Source organism: Vombatus ursinus, unplaced genomic scaffold (genome assembly GCF_900497805.2).
Source record: "Vombatus ursinus unplaced genomic scaffold, bare-nosed wombat genome assembly UNPS02005459.1, whole genome shotgun sequence".
Classification (NCBI taxonomy): domain Eukaryota; kingdom Metazoa; phylum Chordata; class Mammalia; order Diprotodontia; family Vombatidae; genus Vombatus; species Vombatus ursinus.
The window spans coordinates 14,009,826-14,031,460 of NW_020945237.1; the positions used below are offsets into that span (position 1 = coordinate 14,009,826).

Genomic DNA, 21,635 nt, shown 5'->3' on the forward strand with positions numbered 1-21,635 from the left:
TCAGTAACCCACCCCAACTCCTGCCTCCCCTCCCCCCAAAATGGAAAGAAATAAAAAACTTTCCTGTATCAAATATGCATATTTTAAAAAATCGACACCCTAACCATATATAAAAATGTGTGTCTTATTCTGTACCTCGAGTCTATCACCACTCTCTGTCAGGAGATAGGTAATATGCTTCAGCTGGGAGCACTGGGCCTGGAGTCAGGAAGACCTGAGTTCAAATCCAGCCTCACACACTCCTGGGGAAATCATTTAATCCTGTTTGCCTCAGTTTCCTCATCTGTAAAATGAGCTAGGGAAGGAAATGGCAAACCACTCCGGTATCTTTGCCAAGAAAACCCCAAATGGAATTACCAAGAGTCAGAATTGACTGAATAACAATAACAATATGCTTCATCACTGGCCCTAGGCAACTGTGGTTGATCATTGTGTTGATCAGAGTTCTTCCATCTTTAAGGGTTTTTTTTTAAATTTTCTTTTATTTTTAGGCAATTGGGGTTAAGTGACTTGCCCAGGGTCACACAGCTAATAAGTGTCAAGTGTTTGGTCTGAGGTAAAATTTGAACTCAGGTCCTGCTGACTTCAGGGCTGGTGCTCTATCCACTGCACCACCTAGCTGCCCCTAAGGGTTTTTTTTTTAGATAATGTTATTATTTACATTGTTCTCATTGTTTTGCTCATTTCACTCTGTATCATTTCATACAAGTAGAAGGGACCAATTCAAGAAATACTGTGGAGGTAAAATAAATTAGACTTGCAACTCAGTGGACATAGGCAGAGTAGCACAGGAGGGAGTGAGATAACTTTTGAGATGAGGGTGTCGTTAACAGAAAAAAAGGAAGAAAAAGGAGGATGAATTTGGGGGGGGAGGGGAACATGATGAATACTACTCTACACATGCTGAGTTTAAAATGTTGGCAGGACATCCTGACAGAGATGTCCACTGGAGCAATAAACTAATTCCATTCTGTTCCAGAAACATTTTTAAGCACTTAGATATGTAAGGCACTGTGTTCAGCACTGGGGATCCAAAAATTAAAGAAGACTCTGTTTCTGTCCTCAAGAATCTAACAGCTGAGCAGGGGAATGAGAGACACACACAAATGAAAGTTAGTCCAGCATAGGGTGCCTGGAAGACAAATGAGGTGTAAGCGATGGGAAGAGGTAAAGGGCGCTTCCAACTGGAGGCATCAGAGGTGAGTTCATGGAGAAATGGGTACTTAACAGAATCTAGAATGAAGAGGATTTCATCTGGTGCAGATGTGGAGGGAGTGCGATTTGGTCAATGGGGATGGTATACACAAATGCCTGGCAAATTTAGGGAATAGATAGTAACCCAACTTATCAGAAACAAAATGCATGCAGAAAAATAGGTGAAAGAAGGCTGGAAAGAGAGGTTAAAGCCATGTTACAGAAGCTCTGGAATGGTGTGATAGAAATTTGTATTTTATTCCAAAGGAATTGAAGAATTTTAAGTATAGGAGTGACATTTGAAGCCTTACATATTAGAAACATTACTTTGGCATTAGAGAGAAGGGTGGATGAAAGAAGAGATAGAATGGAGTCAAGGAGAGTTGTTGTGCGGCATCACATAGGATCATGGGATCATAGATTTAGAACCAGAAGGGACCTTAGAGGCTATCTAATGTGAGCCCACCATTTTGTAGCTGAGGAATCTGAAGCTCAGAGACATTAAGTGACTTGCCTAGGGTCACACAGGTAGTAAGTAGGGAGTACTTGGTAGTGAGCCAAGAATCGAACCCAGGTTCCTCGCTTCCAAATTCAGCCCATTTCCCACTGTACCATGCTGCCTCCCAGTGGACAGTAGTCCAGGTGAGAAGCATTGAGACCCTGGACTGGGAGGATGGCAGAGGAATTGGAAAAGAGGGAATGGATACAAGAGAAATTGTGGATGAACGAACAGGGCTTAACAAATCAATTCTGTGTGGGGGTAGGGTAAGGGTAAGAGAGAAGGAATGTTCAAAGATGATTAACATTTCAAGGCTGGATGACTTGAAGAAAGGATGTGTCATGGTCAGAAACAGGCAAGTTAGAAAGAGAGCATGTTTGGAAGAAAGATAAGTTCTACTTTGCACATGCTGTGTTAGAGATACTGGAAGAACCTCTAAATGGAGGTGTCCAAAAAGCAGGTGGATATTCAGGTTTGGAACTCAGAGCAAGGTTAGAGAAGCAGATTAGGAATCTTCCCCATAGAGGCAACAACCTTATCTGTAAACCCAGCAATACCACTACTAGGTTTGTAGCCCAAAGAGATTTAAAAAAAAAGGAAAAGAATCTATATGTACAAAAATATCTGTAGTAGCTCTCTTTGTGGTGGCAAAGAACTGGAAATTGTGGGAATGCCCATCAAATGGGGAATGGCTAAACAAGTTGTGGTATATGACTATGATAGAATGCTAGAATGTGATAGAATGATAGAATAGGAATGGATGAATGATCTAAAATAAAAGGCAGTGAGAGAAGAGGACAAATGGGAGAGCCTTGGGGGAATGCCCAAGGGGGAAGGAGAAGTGAAAGGGGTCCAGAAGGATCAGTCAGAGAGGTAGGAGGAACACCTGGAGAAAGGAGTGTCATGGAAGTCAAACGAGATGAAAGGCATCCATTGAGAGTGGACTGATGGACAGTGCCAAATGCTGCAGAAAAGGTTAAAGGGACCAAGGACTGAGTAGACTTTACTGAACAGGAGGCTCTTGGATTTGACAAGCAGGAAGCACAGCAATTTCAATAGAGTGGTGGTAATAGAAGATAGAATGTAGAGTTGATGGAGAGAAGTGATGAGTATAGCATCTTTCTTGAACTTTTACAGGAAAAGGAAAGAAAATGAGGGGGATTCTGGGTGAAGGGGATTTTTTGTTTGTTTTGAGTATAGAAGAAACCTGAACTTATTTCTATGCAGAGGGAGAAGATGTCAATAGAGAAGCAAGGTAGAGGGCAAGATTGACAGTGAGACAGAGGGGATGTTTGATGAAACAAAGTCCCAACAGAGACAGAGTTGAGGAGTTGCGATCAGAGGCTCAATGAAGGGTTAGCTTTGGCAAGCAGAAAGACCACCTGCAACTGGGACTACGGAGGAGGAAGAAAGGATTTGAAATTACATAGGGAGCTTTGGAACGTCTGAGGATGTGGTGAGGGAGTTCCCTTTGGATGGACTTAATTTTCTCAGAAGAGCAGACAAGGTTATCTGCTGAGAGGACGGAGGGTAAGTGTGTGTTAGGGACTTATGGGAAGAGTTAAGCCAGAACAGCATCAGTGGGGAATTGGCAGGAGATTAAGAAAAGGATTGTTGTGCAGCAACGAGGATCTAGCTAAGTTAGACAGCATTCATTTCAAGGGAGCCATGTTAGAACAGTTTTGTGACTTCCTCTAGCAATAATGTGCTGCTCAGGAGTGAGGCTCATGAAAGGTTTGTTGGTTGCAATAATCTAGGAGCTAGGTAATGAGGACCTGCACTTGGGTGGTGGAAGCAGGGACTGATGACAGACTGGATATGGGGGAAGAAGGAGAGAGAAGAATAAAAAATCACTGGACTTGTGGTCAGGAAGACCTGGGTTTGAATCCCATATAAGTCACTGAGCAAATCATCATTAACCTTTCTGAGCCTCATTTTCCTTATCTGTAAACCCAGCAATACTGCTATTACGTCTGTATCCCAAAGAGATTAAAAAAAGGAAAAGAACCTATATGTACAAAAATATTCGTAGCAGTTCTCTTTGTTGTGGCAAAGAACTAGAAATTGTGAGGATGCCTATCAATTGGGGAATGGCTGAGCAAGTTGTGGTATATGACTGTGATAGAATGCTACTGTGCCACAAGAAATGATGAGCTTGTTAATTTTAGAAAAACATGGATAGACTTGCATGAGATAACAAAGAACAAAATGAGCAGAACTAAGAGAATGTTGCATACAGTAATAGCAATAGTGTCTTAAGAAAAATTTTGAGTGACTAACTCATTTTGATTATTATAAATACCCAAATTCACTACAAAAAACCTACTGAGGGTGCTATCTGCAACCAGAGAAAGAACTGATAAATAGAAGTACGTATAGAATGATATCTTTCTCTATCTCTATACATACCTATTTGTGTCTAATGATAGCCATCTTTAGGGCAGGGATGGGGGGAGGGAAGAAAAAAATAGAAAAAAAGTTACATGATAATTTTACTATATATTTAAAAAGATTAGCAAGTCATACACAATAGATTTGCAGTTTTATGTACAATCACCTTTTTATGTTCTACTATGTTATGGAAATGCTTATTTTATTTCATAAATTAAAAATAAAATAAATAAAATTTTGAAAAATAAATGGATCAGTTGGTGGCAGACTTGGTGGAAGTGTTTCACTAACTAAATCGTTTTGCATTTTTTATTTTGTAGTTCTTTGTTATAGGGACTCAGTAATGAGGGTTGAAGGAAACCCCCCAATTTTCATATTTGAAAATGAAGGTTATGTAAAAAGCAAAAGATAGCAATAATGACATTTCGAAAGGGAATAGATTAGGGTCATAGAATCATAGATTTAGAGCTGGAAGGGACATTAGAGACCACTTAGTCCAATTCCTTTATTTTACAAATGTCTGGGTCTCTTGAAAGTTCAGCATCTGGATTACTGATGATCCTGAGATATGGATTCCTCAAAGTCCAAGTTCAAACAAAAATGTTTTTACTAAAAGCATATCCCAATACCTTCAGGTAGAAGTAGTTTCTCAGGGGTTAAAAGCTCTCAGGAGCTCAGAACCCAAGTCCTAAAGCCTTCTTTGTACTCTTCTTCCTCAAAGGGCTCCCAGCTAGGTCCCAGATCAGTCCACCCAGGAGGCAAAGTGAACCCAAACTACCCCAGATCTGAACTGCAACTTCCTTGCTTAGAAGAGCCCTGGTTGGTATTTGTGGGAGGGTGTATGGGATGAGGGTACTTCACACCTCTCCAGTTTCATCAGTCTCCTGGTCCACAATCACAGAAGTTAAGTGACTCACTCCAAGCTCATAAACACAGAGTAAGAGCGAGACAAGTGGGAAGGGAGATAGATATCAAGAGAAGGAAGACCAGAAGGAGAAGAAGAAGGGCCTGATATAGATGACTTAAAATTATGGCCAGCCATGGTTCTGGTATGCACACCATTGGTAAGGGGTATGTTCAGCGTCTCAGCTGATGAGGCATTGCTGCATCCAATTCAGTTGGCTTTTAAGCATAGCAGCTCTCAATCTTTCTCATTTTCAATCTCCCCCTCTCTATTGGCTCCTTTCCCTCTGCCTATAAACATACTGTTTCTGTTATCCTAAAAAAAAAAAAAGATGCTTAAGTGGCAAATGGGGAAAAAAGAAGATAAGATAATATAGACTTTGTGGTTTTTCCTAAAGAATGTCCCCTTATACACAAATGGAGCCATAGATAGGCCAATGACTGGGCTCTGTGTCTCAGAATGTTTCCAACAATCAACAAAGTGCTTCTTTCCTTCCCTTCCTGCTGAGGGATTCCTGCCATACAACGAACCCCAAAGAAATAATTAAGTGTTACCTTAAAGCCTAGTTCTATCCACAGATGGGCTGGAGCATCCTGTCTAGAATGTAGAGCCGTCCCTCTCCCTTCTCTCCACTCGGTCTATGACATTGACATTGAAAGTTCCCAGCCTTCCTCTTGATCATCCCAACACAACCCAGCAGGACTAGATCACTCCTTTTCCAGGTACTGCCCAGGTCATTGTCAGGGGTGGTTCTTGACCAGACTGAAAACAACAGTTGAGAAAGGTGTTGGGGAAAAGGTTCAGGACCAGGGCTAAGGGTAAGGTCACAAGGGTAAAAACCAAACAAGGTCTTCATTTTTCCCTTTGTGAGTCCTAGGTTGACCTTTAGAAAGAAGCTGGCTGCTGGAGAATGCCCACTGTGATTCACCAGTCAAGCATTAGTGTACCTTGAGTTCCTCCTCACTGCTTTATCTTCAGGCAACCAGAAAGGGATGTCCAAAGCCTGACCTTTAGTTCTCACAACCAACCAAGACTGGAGGATGCTTTTTATGCTGCTGCTGGTTTTCAGATGTGTCCAACTCTTTGTGACTCTTTTTGGGGTTTTCTTGGCAAAAGCACATTTTACAGATGAGGAAACTGAGGCAAACAGGGTTAAGTGACTTGCCTGGAGTCACACAGCTAGGAAGTGTCTGAGGCCAGATTTGAAGTCAGGTCCTCCTAACTCCATGCTATCCACTGCACCACCTAGTTGCTCCCATGCTTTCTACACCTTTTTAAAAAAATTAAGAAAGAAATGTTAGCCTAACTTGCATAGGGTGAGGGGGTTAGGATATTGCTCCTACCACTTCCCTCTTTGGCTAGATGGCACAAGAGCCAGGGTGGAAGGACTGTGAGGTACGTAGCCTCAAACTCTACCCTCTTGGGTTGGGAAGCAGGAAGTAGAGAAGCAAGCAATATGTGCTCTTGCTTAGGGGTGGGTATGATAGAGCCACAGAGTTGAATCACTGCCATGTGGCTCCATTAACATATACAGAGCCATCCTTGGGGAGAAACGGGGAAGTTTACATTTTAGTCACCCTCCACCTTCCCCCCACCCCCTTTTGTTTATTCTCCTTCCCACGCCCCCACCAAGTGCCTGCCTGAGTTTGCCTTTCCTGGACTAGAGCCCTCAAGCCATTCAAACTCACCCATCCTCTGCTTCCTCCAGAGCACATCAGGTTCTTTGACTACCTAGGTGCCAACTGGCTAATCTAATACACTAATCCACTCTAAGAGGAAAAGGCTAGAGGGCTGTCTGTTGATTGCAGGTAACAAGTCTATAAGCATTGCTACTATTCCTTGTTGGTTAGCCCAAGGGAATGACTCAAGAGGTAGGAATTTCAGGCCAGGAAAGGGTTAGTGCCATAATAAATCTATGGGTGGGAGTAGGATTATTTTATTTTTCAGCAAGCAGGGCTTCATGGTTGCCTCTCAAATGGCGCCAAAGGTGTGGCTAACCACTCTGCCTGTGTCACAAGATCATAGGACCGAGGGTAGGAAGGAACCTCAGAGATCATAGCTCTTTAGACTTGGGGTGTGAATGTGTGCGTGTGCGTGTGCATGTGCAAGAGTGTGTGTGTGTGTGTGTGTGTGTGTGTGTGTGTGTGTGTAACGGATCCTTTTGGAAGTCTGGTGAAGCACATGGATACACCCCTTCTCAGAATTATGTTTTTACATGCATAAAATAAAATACATGAAATACTCAATTTCTGTTACAAGTTAATGAAAATGAAAATGTTTTCCCATCCAAGTTCACATATCTGTGAAATCTGTCCATGTACCTCCAGCTAAGAAAGTACAATTTAGCCCAAACCTTTAATTTTACAGGAGAAGAACCTGAGGGCCAGAGAGGTTACATCAATCAAACATTTATGAAGCCCCTACTATGTTCCAGGCACTGTGCGAGGTTCTGAGGATAACAAGACTAAAATAAAACAGCCTCTGATATCAGGAAGCTTAGAGTGTCTCAGGGGAGATACTAACAGCTGAGAAGAGCAGGAAAGGCCTCTTTGAGGCCTTTGAGATGAGCTCTGAAGGACCCTGGGGAACCCAAGAAGTGGAGCGAGTGCCTTCCAGGCAAAGGTGTGGAGATGGGAATGTCAAGTGTGAGGAAGGTTACATGCGTAGTAAAGATTAAAGTTGGGCTGATGTCAGTCCTCTTTGGGAATAACTATCTATCTATCTATCTAGATATATACATGTATACAGTTATATATGTATATATATGGGGCAGCTAGGTGGCACAGTGGATAGAATGCTGAGCTTGGAGTCAGGAAGACCTGAGTTCAAATCCAGCCTCAGACACTTACTAGCTGTGTGTTCCTGGGCAAGTCACTTAATCCTCATTTGTAAAATGAGCTGGAGAAGGAAATGGCCAACCCCTGCAGTGTCTTTGCCAAGAAAACCACAAAGAGAGTCATGAAGAGTTGGATTAAACAACTGAAAATGACTAAACAACAATGTTGCTTGCTGTTTGTCCTTCGTTCTGGAAGAGGACCATGACATCAGGGAGGTGATGCCATGACATGCAAGTGAATTGGATTTGAATGAGGGAGGGCTGTGCACAGTCACCAGCCTCACTTTCTCCTCTAGAGCCATCTGGGTCCAGTGGCAAGATATGGATCAGGATGACCAGAGATGGCCCTGGATGCAGTGGGAGACCTTGGCATTTTTAAGCTAAGATCTTTAACAGGGTCTCACTTTGACTGAGTCAGTATAAAAATGAGACAAAGAATGGCCTCTTCAAAAAAAAAATGATCTGGGAGGGGAAGACCCTCAGGATTTCTGGCCAGAACAATCCTTATTTACATTCATTCTGAGCCTCTCAGAACCCAAACAGTGACCAAGTAGGATTTGGTCTTGGATCAGAGTGATTTGGAGTTAAGGCTGGTCTTTAGGAGAAAAAACCAAAGCAAAAAGAAAGTTTCAGATGCAATACATATGTATACATGCACATATATAGCTGCATGTGTATACATATATATGTTCATATACATACCTAAATGGAGATATATCTCTACATTCATACAAGTGTATATACATACATGTGTATTTTAAGCTATTAAAGCTTAAAATTACACTGCACATATGCATATCATATATATGCATATGTGTATAGATAAACATATGTTACATAATTCTATCTCCTTACCCATCTTCTTTATATTGCTAGAAGTCAGTGAGCAAACATTTATTAACTGCCTCCTTTGTGCCAGGAGGTATGCTAAATGCCAGGAATACAATGAAAGGCAAAAACAGTCCCTGTCCTCCAGGAGCTCAAAATCTAATGGATAAGACAACAAAGTACAAATGAGAAAGCTTAGAACTGTGCTAAGGTTTTTGGGATACCCTGAACACAGGGTAGATTGGAGATAATTAGTCGAGGGGAAGAGCTCGTATCCCCATGACTCTCTTCATGTGCCAAGTGTGAGAACATTGGCACCAAGACCTTTCTTCTGCTTCTCTCTGTTTGTCTGGATGAGTATAGGAAACAGGGGAGGGAAGTGATGTAAATAGGAAAAGAAAGTTATAATTTTTAAAAAAAAAACTACACAAAATATATGTGGGAGGGAGGAAGGGAAGGGAGAGGAAGGAAGGAATTGGGAGTGCACCTTACTGATAGTTAAATACAGTAGTTTCTTCTGTCTGATGCTAGGGGCAGGGGCCAGGAATTACTTAATTACGCTCATGGTCAGGGATGCTAAGTAGCTCCGTGTCCAAAATAATTGCTTCTCTGTTGGTCTGAAGCAAAGCCTGGATTGATTTTCCCCTGGCTGATAGCTCCTCTTTCTGAGTCATGAATGTCATCTCAAGCTCACGTAACTTGAGCTCTGTATTTGATCCCGATTTAGTCATACACTTCGCTAAACAGATGTCTGGGTAATTAAAATCCCACATGGGTACAATCTTCGGGGAGTTACATCTTTTTAGTAGCGAAGCCGCCAAATTTTTCACCCTTTGCTTTCCTTTTATCTTGGAGTCATGTGGTTCTGGCTTCCAGTATTTGGAGACTCAGCCCTCTGCGCTGGGTTACTGAAGATGGTACCCTTTTATTCTCTATGCCCAATGCCTCCAGTCACCATCTCTGAGCAAAACACCCCTCCCAGGTCACTATCATCTTATATGTGTTATCTCCTCCTATTAGAATCCAAGTTCCTAGAGGGTAGCACTGTTTTGCTTTTTATATTGACATCTCTAGTACTTAGTATAGCACCTAACACATAGTAAGCATTTAATTAAGACTTTTTCATTCATTCACTTGCTAACAAAATTTCCCTTTCAGGTCTTCATTTCTTTTCCTCCTCACCTTTCTTTTCTGTACCAATTAATACCACTGGGGTCAACATATTCTGTTTGAATCATCCCAATATTTTATTCACACAATAACCACATAATTTAAGAGTTAGAGGGGATCTCTATGACCATTTAGTACAACCAATACCCAAAAAGGAAGTACTGGCATAAAGTAGCCACTAATTTGTCTCCAGCCTTTGAAGATTCCCAAGGAGGGTCAGCAATCCATTAGCCAAGGCATTCCAATAGTTAGTTTCTCTTGATATCAAGCCTAAATGAACCTCATTACCCCTGGTTCTGCTCTATGGGATCAAACAGAATAAAATGAATTTCTGTTCCATATGACAGCCCTTTATATAGAGTTGTCATGATCCCCTTGAATCTTGTCATCTGTAGATAGACTAAACGTGCCCAGATCCCTCCACCAATATTCCCATGATAGAGATTCAAAGACCTTTCACTCTTATGATTGCCTTCCTCTGTAAACTCTTGAGATTACCAATGTCCTTCAGAAATTACGGAGCCCTGAACTGAAGAGAGTACTCTGGATGTGCGTTGACTATAAGGCATAATAAACAGGATCAGTGATACAGAAAAAAAATCAGAATGCTATTACAATCATGGATTACAAATGTTTTTTTCAGGGCTAGGACGAGATATTTTTGTTTGAACAACCTCTTTTTGGGAGGGGGTGCCAAACACTAGAAATCTATTTGGTAATTATTTATCTCCAGTGAGCTTCACTGGCAAATGATTTTGGGTTGAAAGGATAGGTCAGTGTTGGGCATGAAAATCAAGTTGCAGAAAACAGCCTTTTATCTGAAACTTGTTCACTTTCTTTGAAAAACTTTTTATTGATATCCTTTGTTTTTCTGTCACCTTCATTTTCAAATCTATATTTCATTCTTTTCTTCCTCAGAGAGTCGTGCCTTATAAAAGAATAAACAAGCAAACAAAAAAGACAAGGGAAAAAACAGTTCAGCAAAAACCAGGAGGTCAGCCAAAGTTGGCAATGTATGATAGTACCTCACCTCTGCCAAAGAAGAGGGAGAGCATTTATTCACTTTCTTTTTAAAAAGTAATTTTATGTATTTATTTTTTGTTATTTGCAACTTGGCAAAAATCTATGAACATGAGCATATGCTTATATAAAGAAGAGAAAAAGAGGATTGCATATGAAATTTCTCATGTCTATTACAAACAGTTTGCCTTTCTCTTCAAAATCATACAATAAATTACAGTTTCAAAGCTGTTTTACTTGTCTGTGTCTCTTTCTAGACCAATTCTAAGCCTCATTTACACCCTCCTAGTGTGTCTATCTTCCCATAGCCCCTCTAACAATTGTCATTTTTCTTTTTTGTCACCATCAATTTGATGGGATGTGAGGTGGAAACAGTGATTTTAATGTGAATTTTTCAGATTATTTGTAATTTGGAGCATTTTCTTCATACGATTGTTGAATGCTTGAATCTTTTCCCTTAAGAACTGCCTGTGAATATCCTTTGATTATTTGTCAGTTAAGGGAAGGAAGGATGGATGGAGGGAAAGAAAGAAGGAAGGAAGGAAAGAAAGAAAAAAGGGAGTGAGGATAGAAGAAAGGAAGGATGAAAGGAAAGAAAGAAGGAAACTAAGGAAGGAATAAGGAAGGGAGGAAGGAAGGAAGGAAGAAAGGAAGGAAGGAAGGAAGGAAGGAAGGAAAAAAGGAAGGAAGGAAGGAAGGAAGAAAGGAAGGAAGGAAGGAAGGAAGGAAGGAAGGAAACAAGCATTTATTAAGTGCTTACTATGTGCCAGGCAATGGGGATAAAAATATGAGAATTGCCCTCAAGGAGCTAAAAAGGGGTGGAAAGAATCAGGGAGATGATTCATTCACAAATATTTTTAGGAATATTTCTAAGGTGTAAAGTAAATAATACTTGTGCCCAAATTGTAAGAGATATGTAGAATTTCTTGACTAAAAAGTGAGAAATAGACTTAGAAGTTAACACAATACCATTTCTGTCTTGCATTTTCTCTAGTTTTTATGTTTTCTGCCATTGTACTAATAATTTACTTGCAATTAGACTAATCAATGACAATCCATCAAATGACATTTTTTAAAGTTCTTTCTATATGGCAGGCACTGTTTTAGGTGCTAGGAATACAAATGTAAAAGTGTGACTGTTCTTGTCCTCCAGGAGCTTCCATTCTACTAGAGAGAAATACCTTGTTCAGAGAGAAAATCAGGATATATGCCAAATAAAAAGCGGTGGGGAGAGCCCTAACAGCTGAGGTAGGAATCATCAAAGGCCTCTTGACGGACATGTGACTTGAGCAGAACTTTGGAAGGGAGCGAGGGTTTCCAAGAGCCACAGTTGAGAAGGTAGAGCATTCCAGTCATAGTGAGGGTGGGGGTACCTTTGAAAAGATATAGAAGTGGGAGGTGGAATATGGGGGGTGGGGGAAAGTATATGGTCTAGTTTGGCCAGAACATAGATTAGGCAGACCAGGAGCATTGTGGAATCAGCTTAAAAAGAGAGGTTGAAGATAAATTGTGAAGAGCTTTAAGTGCCAAACAGAGGAGATAAAAATAATAATTCCAACAACAATAATAGCTAACATTTGTAAAATGCTTACTCCGTGTCAGGCATGGTGCTAAGGGCTTTACAATTATGATTTAATTTGATCCTCACAACAATCCTGGGAGGTAGGTGTTGTTGTTGTTGTTGTTGTTTTATAGATTAGGAAATGGAAGCAAACAGAGGCTAAGTGACTTGCCCAGGGTCACACAGCTAGCAAGTGTCTGAGGTGAGAGCCAATGAAGCTTCTCCAGTAGAGGAGTAACATGGTCAGACCTGAAATTTTTGTTGCGTTTGTGTTGTGTAACTCCGCTTAAAACGTGAACTCAATCAACTTCCCTAGTTTAGATACCAAGCCTTCATCTTCTGTTGTTGTTTTGTCAGTTAGTTGTGTCCAACTCTTTGTGACCCCATTTGGGGTTTTCTTGGCAAAAACACTGCAGTGGTTTGCCATTTCCTTTTCTAGCTCATTTTACAGATGAGGAAACTGAGGCAGACAGGGTGAAGCGACTTGCCCAGGGTCACACTGCTAGTAAGTGTCCAAGGCCAGATTTGAATTCAAGGTCTTCCTGTCCCTGCCACCTAGCTACCTCTCATTTTCTTATACCAACCAACAAAAGCCATGGCAAGAAGCAGAGCTAGGAACCCCCACGAAGAAGACTCAAAAAGCAACATGAAAAAGGAATGGGTTTTCCAGGAGATCAGAAGTGGTTGAGTTGATGTTTTTTAAGAAAGGAAATTGCTTGCTACAACATGAAGGGAATGTGGATGGCGTTCCAGTCGTCATTTTATTTCATGTTATTACAGGCACTATAGATGATCATTTCCTTGTGTGTAGTTCTCATTGCCTTCAGTGACGAGATGCCCACAACTCTTCACTTTCTGATATTTTCCCACAACTTTTTTTTTTCATTTATTTTTAGGCAGTTAGGGTTAAGTGACTTGCCCAGGGTCACACAGCTAGCCACAACTTTCTTAAGGGTACTTTTCTTCTACAGGAGCTTGCCTTGAGCTCACTGTTCTTGGTTCTTCTGAACATGGTAAGTTTACACGGGCTTTACTAACTTGTGTGTCTAGGAGAAGAGGTTCTTTTCCTTCTTGTTCCAAGTCCCTTTGTCTTTCTGGCCATCATTTCTTAACTGCCTTTTGTTTCGTGCACTGAGATTCCCTATTGTATTTTCACAGGGTTCCCTTTAGGATCTCCCTATCCATCTCCTTTGCTTTCCTTACCTCGGAAGCCCTTCTCCCTTTTTACCTATTCAGCATTCAAGACTGATGAGGATGCCTTCACAAAACCTCCCCAGCCACAAAAGAGCCTTTTTTTCCCTCAGAACTGTCCCTGCACTTTGTACCTGTCTCATACTGTGGTTTGAATTATATTTGTTTATGTACATGTCTTATCTCCCTCATCAGCTCTTCGAAGGCAGCGCACAGTAAAATTCTTTGTCTGCATTTACTCCAGATGGTCTTCATGAGTTTTAAGGGGGAAAAAATCATCACCTGATGGCTAAGGCCCTAGAGTTGAGCTTCTCTGCACCTGGATTCAAATCCTGCTTGAGATATTTGCTGGCTGGTGGGGATACTAGGTAAGTCACTTAAGCCCTCTAAACCTCAGCTTCCTCATCTGTAAAATGCTGATAGTAATAGCACCAAAATAGCATTTACCTCACAGGGTAGTTGTGAGAATCAAGAGACAATGTCTATAAAGTTCTCTGCAAACCCCTAAGTGCTGTATAAATGTTAAGCTACTGTTATTATTACCTCCCTCAAGGTCCAGCTAATAATCTAAACCATGGGGGAGAGAGGGGTTGAGGGTGGGGAATGGCAAAATAGGAGAATACTAGACAAAGGAATGCATAATAGCTATGAAGGCCTGGAAGGAACCCAGGAACACTGGTGAATTGGCATCCATTTAAACCATTGATTGGGTAATTATTATTATTGTTATTTTTATTATCATTATTATTATTACATAGGCTAGTCTCAGAAAACAGGCAGACGGGCTACTTCTAGTCCCACACTTGAAGCCTTTTCATTTTGGTAAGACTTGTCAGAACTCACTTTATGTTGGCACAGTTTTTGAAAACGTAGGGGCATCTCCATGCCAGGATGAGGTATTTTAGTGAAGGAGTTAGCAGATGCTTAAGAAATGTTTATTAAATGAATGAATTCCTGGCATAGTGATAATAACAGCTGAAATTTACATTGTGTTTGAAGTTTGTAAAAGGCTTTGTCTTTGTTATATTATTTGTGCTTCAAAACAACCCTAGGTACTAGGTAATACAAATATTATTGTTCCTATTTTACAGATGAGGAAATGGAGGATAAGAGTCTTTAGTGACATCTATAGGTATCTTAAAGCTAAAAACCTGAACAGCTTTCTTCTTCTTCTTCTTTTCTTCTTCTTCTTCTTCTTCTTCTTCTTCTTCTTCTTCTTCTTCTTTTCTTCTTCTTCTTCTTCTTCTTCATCTCCTTCTCCTTCTCCTTCTCCTCCTCTTCCTCTCCCTCCCTTCCTCCCCCCTTTCCTAGAATGACCTTTCTGGTTTAGATATCCTTGGTAGAAAACGAATTTCCTGATGGTGCGCTCTTTCCCTGGGCTATGTTCAGCTCTCAGTATGTCAGGCTAAGCTGGGCATGGCATAGCTAGCAAGTATCAGAATTGGGATTCAAACCTTGGCCTTCCTGACTCCAAGTCCAGTGCCCTATCGGTTCCACCACCATTAAGGACATTATCACAAAGACTGAACATGCTGAAAAAGCACAGCACAAAGAACAGGGTTTTCCATTTGTTTAAAACTTTCTCACCAACTCACTTCTCCTTCTCCCTTTGTATTGAGCCTCCTTGTATTTGCCTGGCTTCCTCAGTAAGCTCTCTTAGATGAACTTGAACCTTACTGTTCCATGCCTGAGAATGGAGGAGGATGAAATGTAGATTCTTGCTGAATCCCCTTCCTCTCAAGCACTCTGGCAGGTTCTTTTTGACAATGGCATTCTTCCCTAATGGTGGACCCTCAGCTTAGCTTCTCTCCCTAATGACTTTGCCTTTAAGTGGGCTGATTTTTAGTCATCTGTGTGTTTTCAGACCACAAAGTCCTGACCAGGGAGTGACCTGAGCTTCTTCAATAAGATACGTGCAGTGAGAAACCAGTAGCCACATCCTATACCTTTGGATTTAAATCTGCTCGTATGATGATGCATGTATTTGATTCATAAACATATGAGCTCATGTTTACATGGTGCTTAATATACATTATCTCAACTGATCCTTACAGCAACCCTGTGAAGTAAGTGGTATTACTCTCCTTATTTTACAGATGAGGAAACTGAGGCTTACAGAGTTTTGCACATAGTCACACAGCTGGTACTTATCAAAGGTAAGATTTGAACTGAGGTCTTCTTGATTTCAAATCCAGTGCTCTGTCTACTATGTCATGATTTTTTTGGGTATTTTTTCTACTAGAATAACCATGTATCCTTCAGCTATAGTGTCCCTTACTTCCAAGCAATGTAATTCAATTAGTATTAAGGATGGAATTTTTATATGCTATCATTAAAAGTCATCCAGGGTCAGTTGACGGAGTTAATTTCATTTGGCATTAGCCACCATATAACTTAAGTTCTTTGAAGTGACACAAAACCCAGTTTACCAGCAATGTAGATAAAGGAAAGTATTTTAAATGCTCTAGTAAGTCATAATAAAAAGTGAGACAAACAAGTCCATCGTAATACAGCTCCAGTGTCAGCAGGATGGAAGGTTTGCAGGTGTGACCTTTGGCATGTTATGTTGAAGCCATTTTTCTGAGTTCATCAGATCCATGTGTTGATAGCTACTATGTAAGAAGAGGTTTTTTTTTTTCAAGTGACCAGGAAAGGAAAGAATTTAGTGGTCAAAAGGAGTGTAAATGTGCTATTCAACATGTGACCTGTGACCAGTCACAGCTAACATTACTGTTGATTAAGTCACAGATGACTTGGCAGGAGATATAGGAGGAAAGCACAGAACACACCTCCAGTAACCTATGTTGATGGGGCTGAGAAGTAAAACAAGTACCTTCTGTCATGAAATGCATAAATCATTGCTTTCCAAACTTAATGAAGTTTTGGAGGTGAAACTAATGCAAGGGAAAAATATGTCTGGGTCTATAATTTGGGGATATGCCTGAACAAATTGTGGTATATGACTGTGATGACAAAATGAGGCATATGAATATGATATTATTTTGAAGTAGGTTCTCACTCCAATTCTGACCACCCCTTATATGGTGCCCTCTGGAATTCCCATTCCATGGTGAACAAACTTCTTTTTGTCCTATAGTTCTTTTTCTCACATTTCTTCCATCTATTAGTACTGAGATCTCATTTTCCCCCTGGTGATACTACATGCCTGACCCTTCTCTTTACTGCTACACTTTCACCTTGCTCTTCAACACACTGGTCCTGAAAGAGAAATAAGTCTACTTTTTGTTCCCTACTGCTACTTCTAGACTCTCCCTTTATCACCATCACTCAGCAACCCCTATTTCTTTGAAGTTCACACTACAAAAATTTTTCACCCATTCTGGATTATAGTAGATGTTTTATGTCCTGATCTATATCTTGCCACTGGACAGAGAGTGAGGCTGATGACCTTGCACAACCCTCCTTCACTTAAATCCATTCCCCTTGCAAGTCATGGCATCACCTTTCTGATGACACGGTCCTCTTTGAGAACGATGGACAAACAACGACAATGCTTTACTGCCTGCAACACATTCTATAACCAAGCCTATTTGCTGTTCCCAAAACACAAGATTCCATCTCCACACCCATGGGCTTTCTCTATTGCCTGGAGTGCTCTAACTTCTTCCTTTTACCTCCTGGCTTCCCTGGCTTCTTTCAAGACTCAACTCAAATCACACCTCCCAACATGCTTTTCCTGGTACTAACCCCCATCCTCCACTGCTAGCTATTGTCTTCCATTTATACTGTATATATCTTATATGTACTTCGTCATTTAGATATTGTCTCTCCCATTAGAATGTGATCCATTTTAGAACAGGGACTGTGTTTTGGCCTTTTTTTTTTCCTAAATGCTTTACACAGTTCCTGGCACATATTTCATTTGGTCATTTCAGTTATGTCTGACTCTTTGTGACTCCATTTGGGGTTTTCTTGGTGAAAATACTAGAGTGGTTTGCCATTTCCTTCTTCACCTCATTTTACAGATGAGGAAACTGAGCTAAACAGGATTAAGTGACTTGCCCAGGGTCACACAGCTAGCAAGTGTCTGAGGCCAGATTTAAATTCATGAAGATGAATCTTCCTGATTCTAGACCCAGCACTGTATCCACTGTGCCACCTGACTGTCCACCTGGCACGTAGTAGGTACTTAATAAAAGCTTGTTGACCAGCTGACTAATCCTCCTAATTCCTAGTGACTTCCCTCTCAACATAGGACAACATATACCCCTATATGTAATCCCCCCCCCTTAGAATGTAGTGTCCTTCCAAGTATGGATCGTTTCCTTCTTTTTCACTTGTATCCCCAGTACCTAACACAATATATGGTCCACAGTAGGTGCTTAATAAAGACTTGTTCATTGGTCAATTGATAAAAAGTGACTCATAGTAGAAATTCAGAAAAACAGGAAGCCAGGTATTAAATAATAGATAATGAAATTAGTGGAAACAGAACAAGATATACATTAACCAAAATTATGCAAATGAAAGGAATACCAAAAATAAGGCAAACTCTGATCAATCTCAGCTCCAGAGAAGAGACAATAAAACAAAGGTTCCCATCCTAGGGTGTGTATAATCCCAAAAGCACCAAGAACTTTGTCAAAGGTTGTTTTTTTCTTTATGAAAAATCAATCTAATTATTTTATAATTTTTTAATAATTGGTTATATTTTAAAAAATGAGTTTAATCTCTCATGTGTATGAGAGATCTATTTCTCTCATGTATGTGTATAGTAAATTTTAGAATTTGTTCCGTATTTCGTATTGAACAAAGTTTGCAGGAAGGCTTATTGAAAACCAAGAGATACAAAGAGATCATTAAAATGGGAAAAGGACCCACATGTACAAAAATATTTATAGTTAACTCTTTTTGTGGTGGCCAAGAATTGGAAGTTGAGGGGATGCCCATCAATTGGGAAATGGCTGGACAAGTTGTGGTATATGGATGTAATGCAATACTATTGTTCCATAGGAAATGATGAGAAGGCAGACTTCAGAAAAAAGACTGGAGAGACTTACATGAACTGATGCTTAGTGAAGTGAGCAGAACCAGGGGAACATTATGCGCAGTAACAGCAACATTGGGTGATGATTAACTTGGATAGTTTTAGCTCTTCTCAGCAATCCAAGGATCTAAGGCAACTCCAAAAGACTTATGATGGAAAATGCTATCCATATCCAGAGAAAGAACTATGGGGTCTGAATGCAGATCAAAGCATACTATTTGCTCTTTCTCTTTCTTTTATTTCTTCTTTCTCGTGGTTTCTCCCATTAGTTCTAATTCTTCTTTACAACATGACTAATGTGAAAATATATTTAATATGAATATATATGAATAGTCTATATCAGATTGCATGCCATTTTGGGGAGGTGGGAAGGAAGGGAGGGGGAGAAAATTTAGAACTCAAAATCTTGTGGAAGTGAATGTTGAAAACTAAAAATAAATTAATTATTTTTTTTAAAAAAAAGAAAAAACAAACAAAAAAAGAAGGGTTACAGGGAACAAAAAATGTGAAACATTGCAATAAAACATACTACCTTCTTCATGGCAGGGAGGTGGGAAACCGCAGGGACAGAATGTGGTAATCAAACTTGATCACTATATGCATTATTTCTAATTACCTATTTTCCTTGTTTGTCTTTGATGTCAAAAGGCAGGGTGAGGTCCTGGGGAAGTTATGATGAAGGCTCTATCCAGAAGTGACTATGAAATAAAAAACAATAGACATCAATAAACTTATTTTTGAATTTTTTTTTAAAAAAATATAACTTTTGTGAGCCAGTCTCTGACATCCCAATTCAGAATAAAATTCAGCTCCCACAGTCCAGAAAGTAGCTCAAGGATTGGCTATGTGATGTTGAAGGGAGAACCAGTTAGAGCCCAGGACAGAGTACTTTGGAGGTGACTTAAAGAATGAAAGTGTATCCAGTCCTCTCACCTCCGCTTCCAGAGTAGCCGAAGTGGAAGCATTGAAGGTCAACCTCTTCCTTCCCGAATTACAGAGCTTGGGTCAAATCCCTAAGTCCAAGGCACTGGGGAGTACCTTTGAGAAGATGGTTGAATGCGGTCTTCTCATTTACTCCTGCTTCAAAATCTTTCTTAACATACCCACGTCAAGATCTAGTTTTTGAAGGTAACACACACATTCAGCCAATTTCTCTCTCTATCTAAAGCAATTCCCTGGAAGCAAATCTTTGGCACTTGTTAACCCCTTGAAGACAACCATCTCAGAGACAAAAGAATATTTTGGGATTTTCTATCTACCACAAAATCTACCTACCCACTCCCATTTTGGGGGAGGAGGGGAATAATGGAAGGATGATGGACAACACGCCAGGAAAAGTCCCAGAAGATGTCTGCAGCCGCACTTTGGGGCTCTGGAGACTTAGCTCCAGGCACCTGTTGTCATTTTTGAGAGGGCAGAATGGTGCTTGTCTATTTTTAGGGTTGGATCAGACAGACAGCTTGGAGAGTGGAAATCTCCCAGCCTTGGCAGCCAGTTCAGTTGGAGAGGTGCAAAGAGCAGCCTTGCTTCTCTGAGTACCCAGCCTCCTTACTACCCAGGTCTACCCCCCTCCCCATATAACTAGTGACTAATGCCTTGGCTGTGTTTTCAAATGCCTCTACAGACTTTGTGACCCATTATTTTCTATAACATTTAAAGGGAAAAGTTTACAATTTCATCAGTCCAATATAATAATATATGGGAGCCTTGCCATAGTTAATGCCATTTCCAAAATTTATTACTAGGGAATAGCCCTTTGGGGAGACAAAACCTTAAGGACCCATGATTTCTTTTAGCATGGAAATTCCCTTCACTGAGGCATCCTGTCACTTGAGGTTTAGAGAGATAAAGGTCTCTGCTCATAGTAATACAAATACCAGAAACAAACTTTGAACCCAGCTCTCTGACTACAGCTCCAATATTCTCTCTTCAAGACCACAGTTCTTTCTTGGGGAATTTTTTTTAATCCTGTGGCTTCATTAGTAGAAGATGCCCCTGGTAAGGAAGTTCTTTTTACCCTTTCAGTTCTGTAACTCTTATACAACTTAAAATCTTATAGAGTTGTCCAAGGACACCGAGAGGGTAAGTGATTTTGCCAGGGTCACACAGCCAGTACAGGGAAGAGGCAAAACTTAAATCCAGGTCTTCCTGACTCTGAGACTAGCTCTGTACCCCACACCCAGACAGGTGGCTACCCACTTTCAAAAAAACAGACACACATCTTCTTTAGGTTAATCTCTATGCTGAGCATAGATTATTTTATTTCCCAGCCTAAAAATAGTAATGATGTGTTGCTTTCGATCTGCAGAATTGGGCAGTCCCACACTGTTGCCTCTCAGCTGTGTGACAGCTTAACATCAGCGATGGTGAAGAAATTGGAGCTAAGTCCCAGAACTAGGTGCTGCCAGCTATGCTTTCTCCCTTCCAGCCATCCATGTCCTTGCCCGTCAGAAAGCAACATCTTAAAATAGGAAAGAAAAGATAACCTTTAAATCTTTCCCCACTCCTGCACTTCTATATCCTCCTGCTTGCGACATTAACTTCGTGAGAGACTTAATTTGCAAGGAGAAAAAAGGATAGGCATTTTCTCTTCCTGGATTAAGGAGTGAAGTCTGGTTCTATTGTCCACATACCAAAGGAATAGCCACAGCCAATTTTTCCTTTGCTGGAAGTGGTTATTTGGGGGACAGCAGAGGGACTTACAAGGAAGCTTTGTCTATGAAAGAAGAGCTGTCCTTGTGAATGACTGACCGTGCTCTCCAGGTGGCGGAGTACGTAAGTATGGGGAATGGAGGAGCACACATGTAATCTTTTCCTATAATTCAGAGAAAAGAGGCAAACGCAAGTGAAGAAGAACCTGTCACAAGTTTTCTTATGATTTCATACACTTAGGTTTGTTTGTTGCTGATGCCATATTTGATTTCATTTTTGAATCCCAGCCTTCTGAAGTGATAAAGAGCTGTCTTGCCTTATGCCAGCCATCCTCCCTCAGTATCTTATTTCTTAGACCTGTGACATGTCCCACTTCTCTGA

General features: G+C 40.6%; 1 long non-coding RNA gene across 1 annotated transcript in view; it reads left to right on the forward strand.

Annotated features, from left to right (window-relative positions):
* Positions 1-15,728, forward strand: part of LOC114032500 — an 18,508-nt gene extending 2,780 nt beyond the window's left edge. Inside the window, exons 2-3 of the long non-coding RNA XR_003567842.1 lie at positions 13,839-13,962; positions 15,691-15,728. This is a non-coding gene — a long non-coding RNA (uncharacterized LOC114032500). The remainder of the gene's footprint in view (positions 1-13,838; positions 13,963-15,690) is intronic.
* The last annotated feature ends 5,907 nt before the right edge of the window (positions 15,729-21,635 follow it).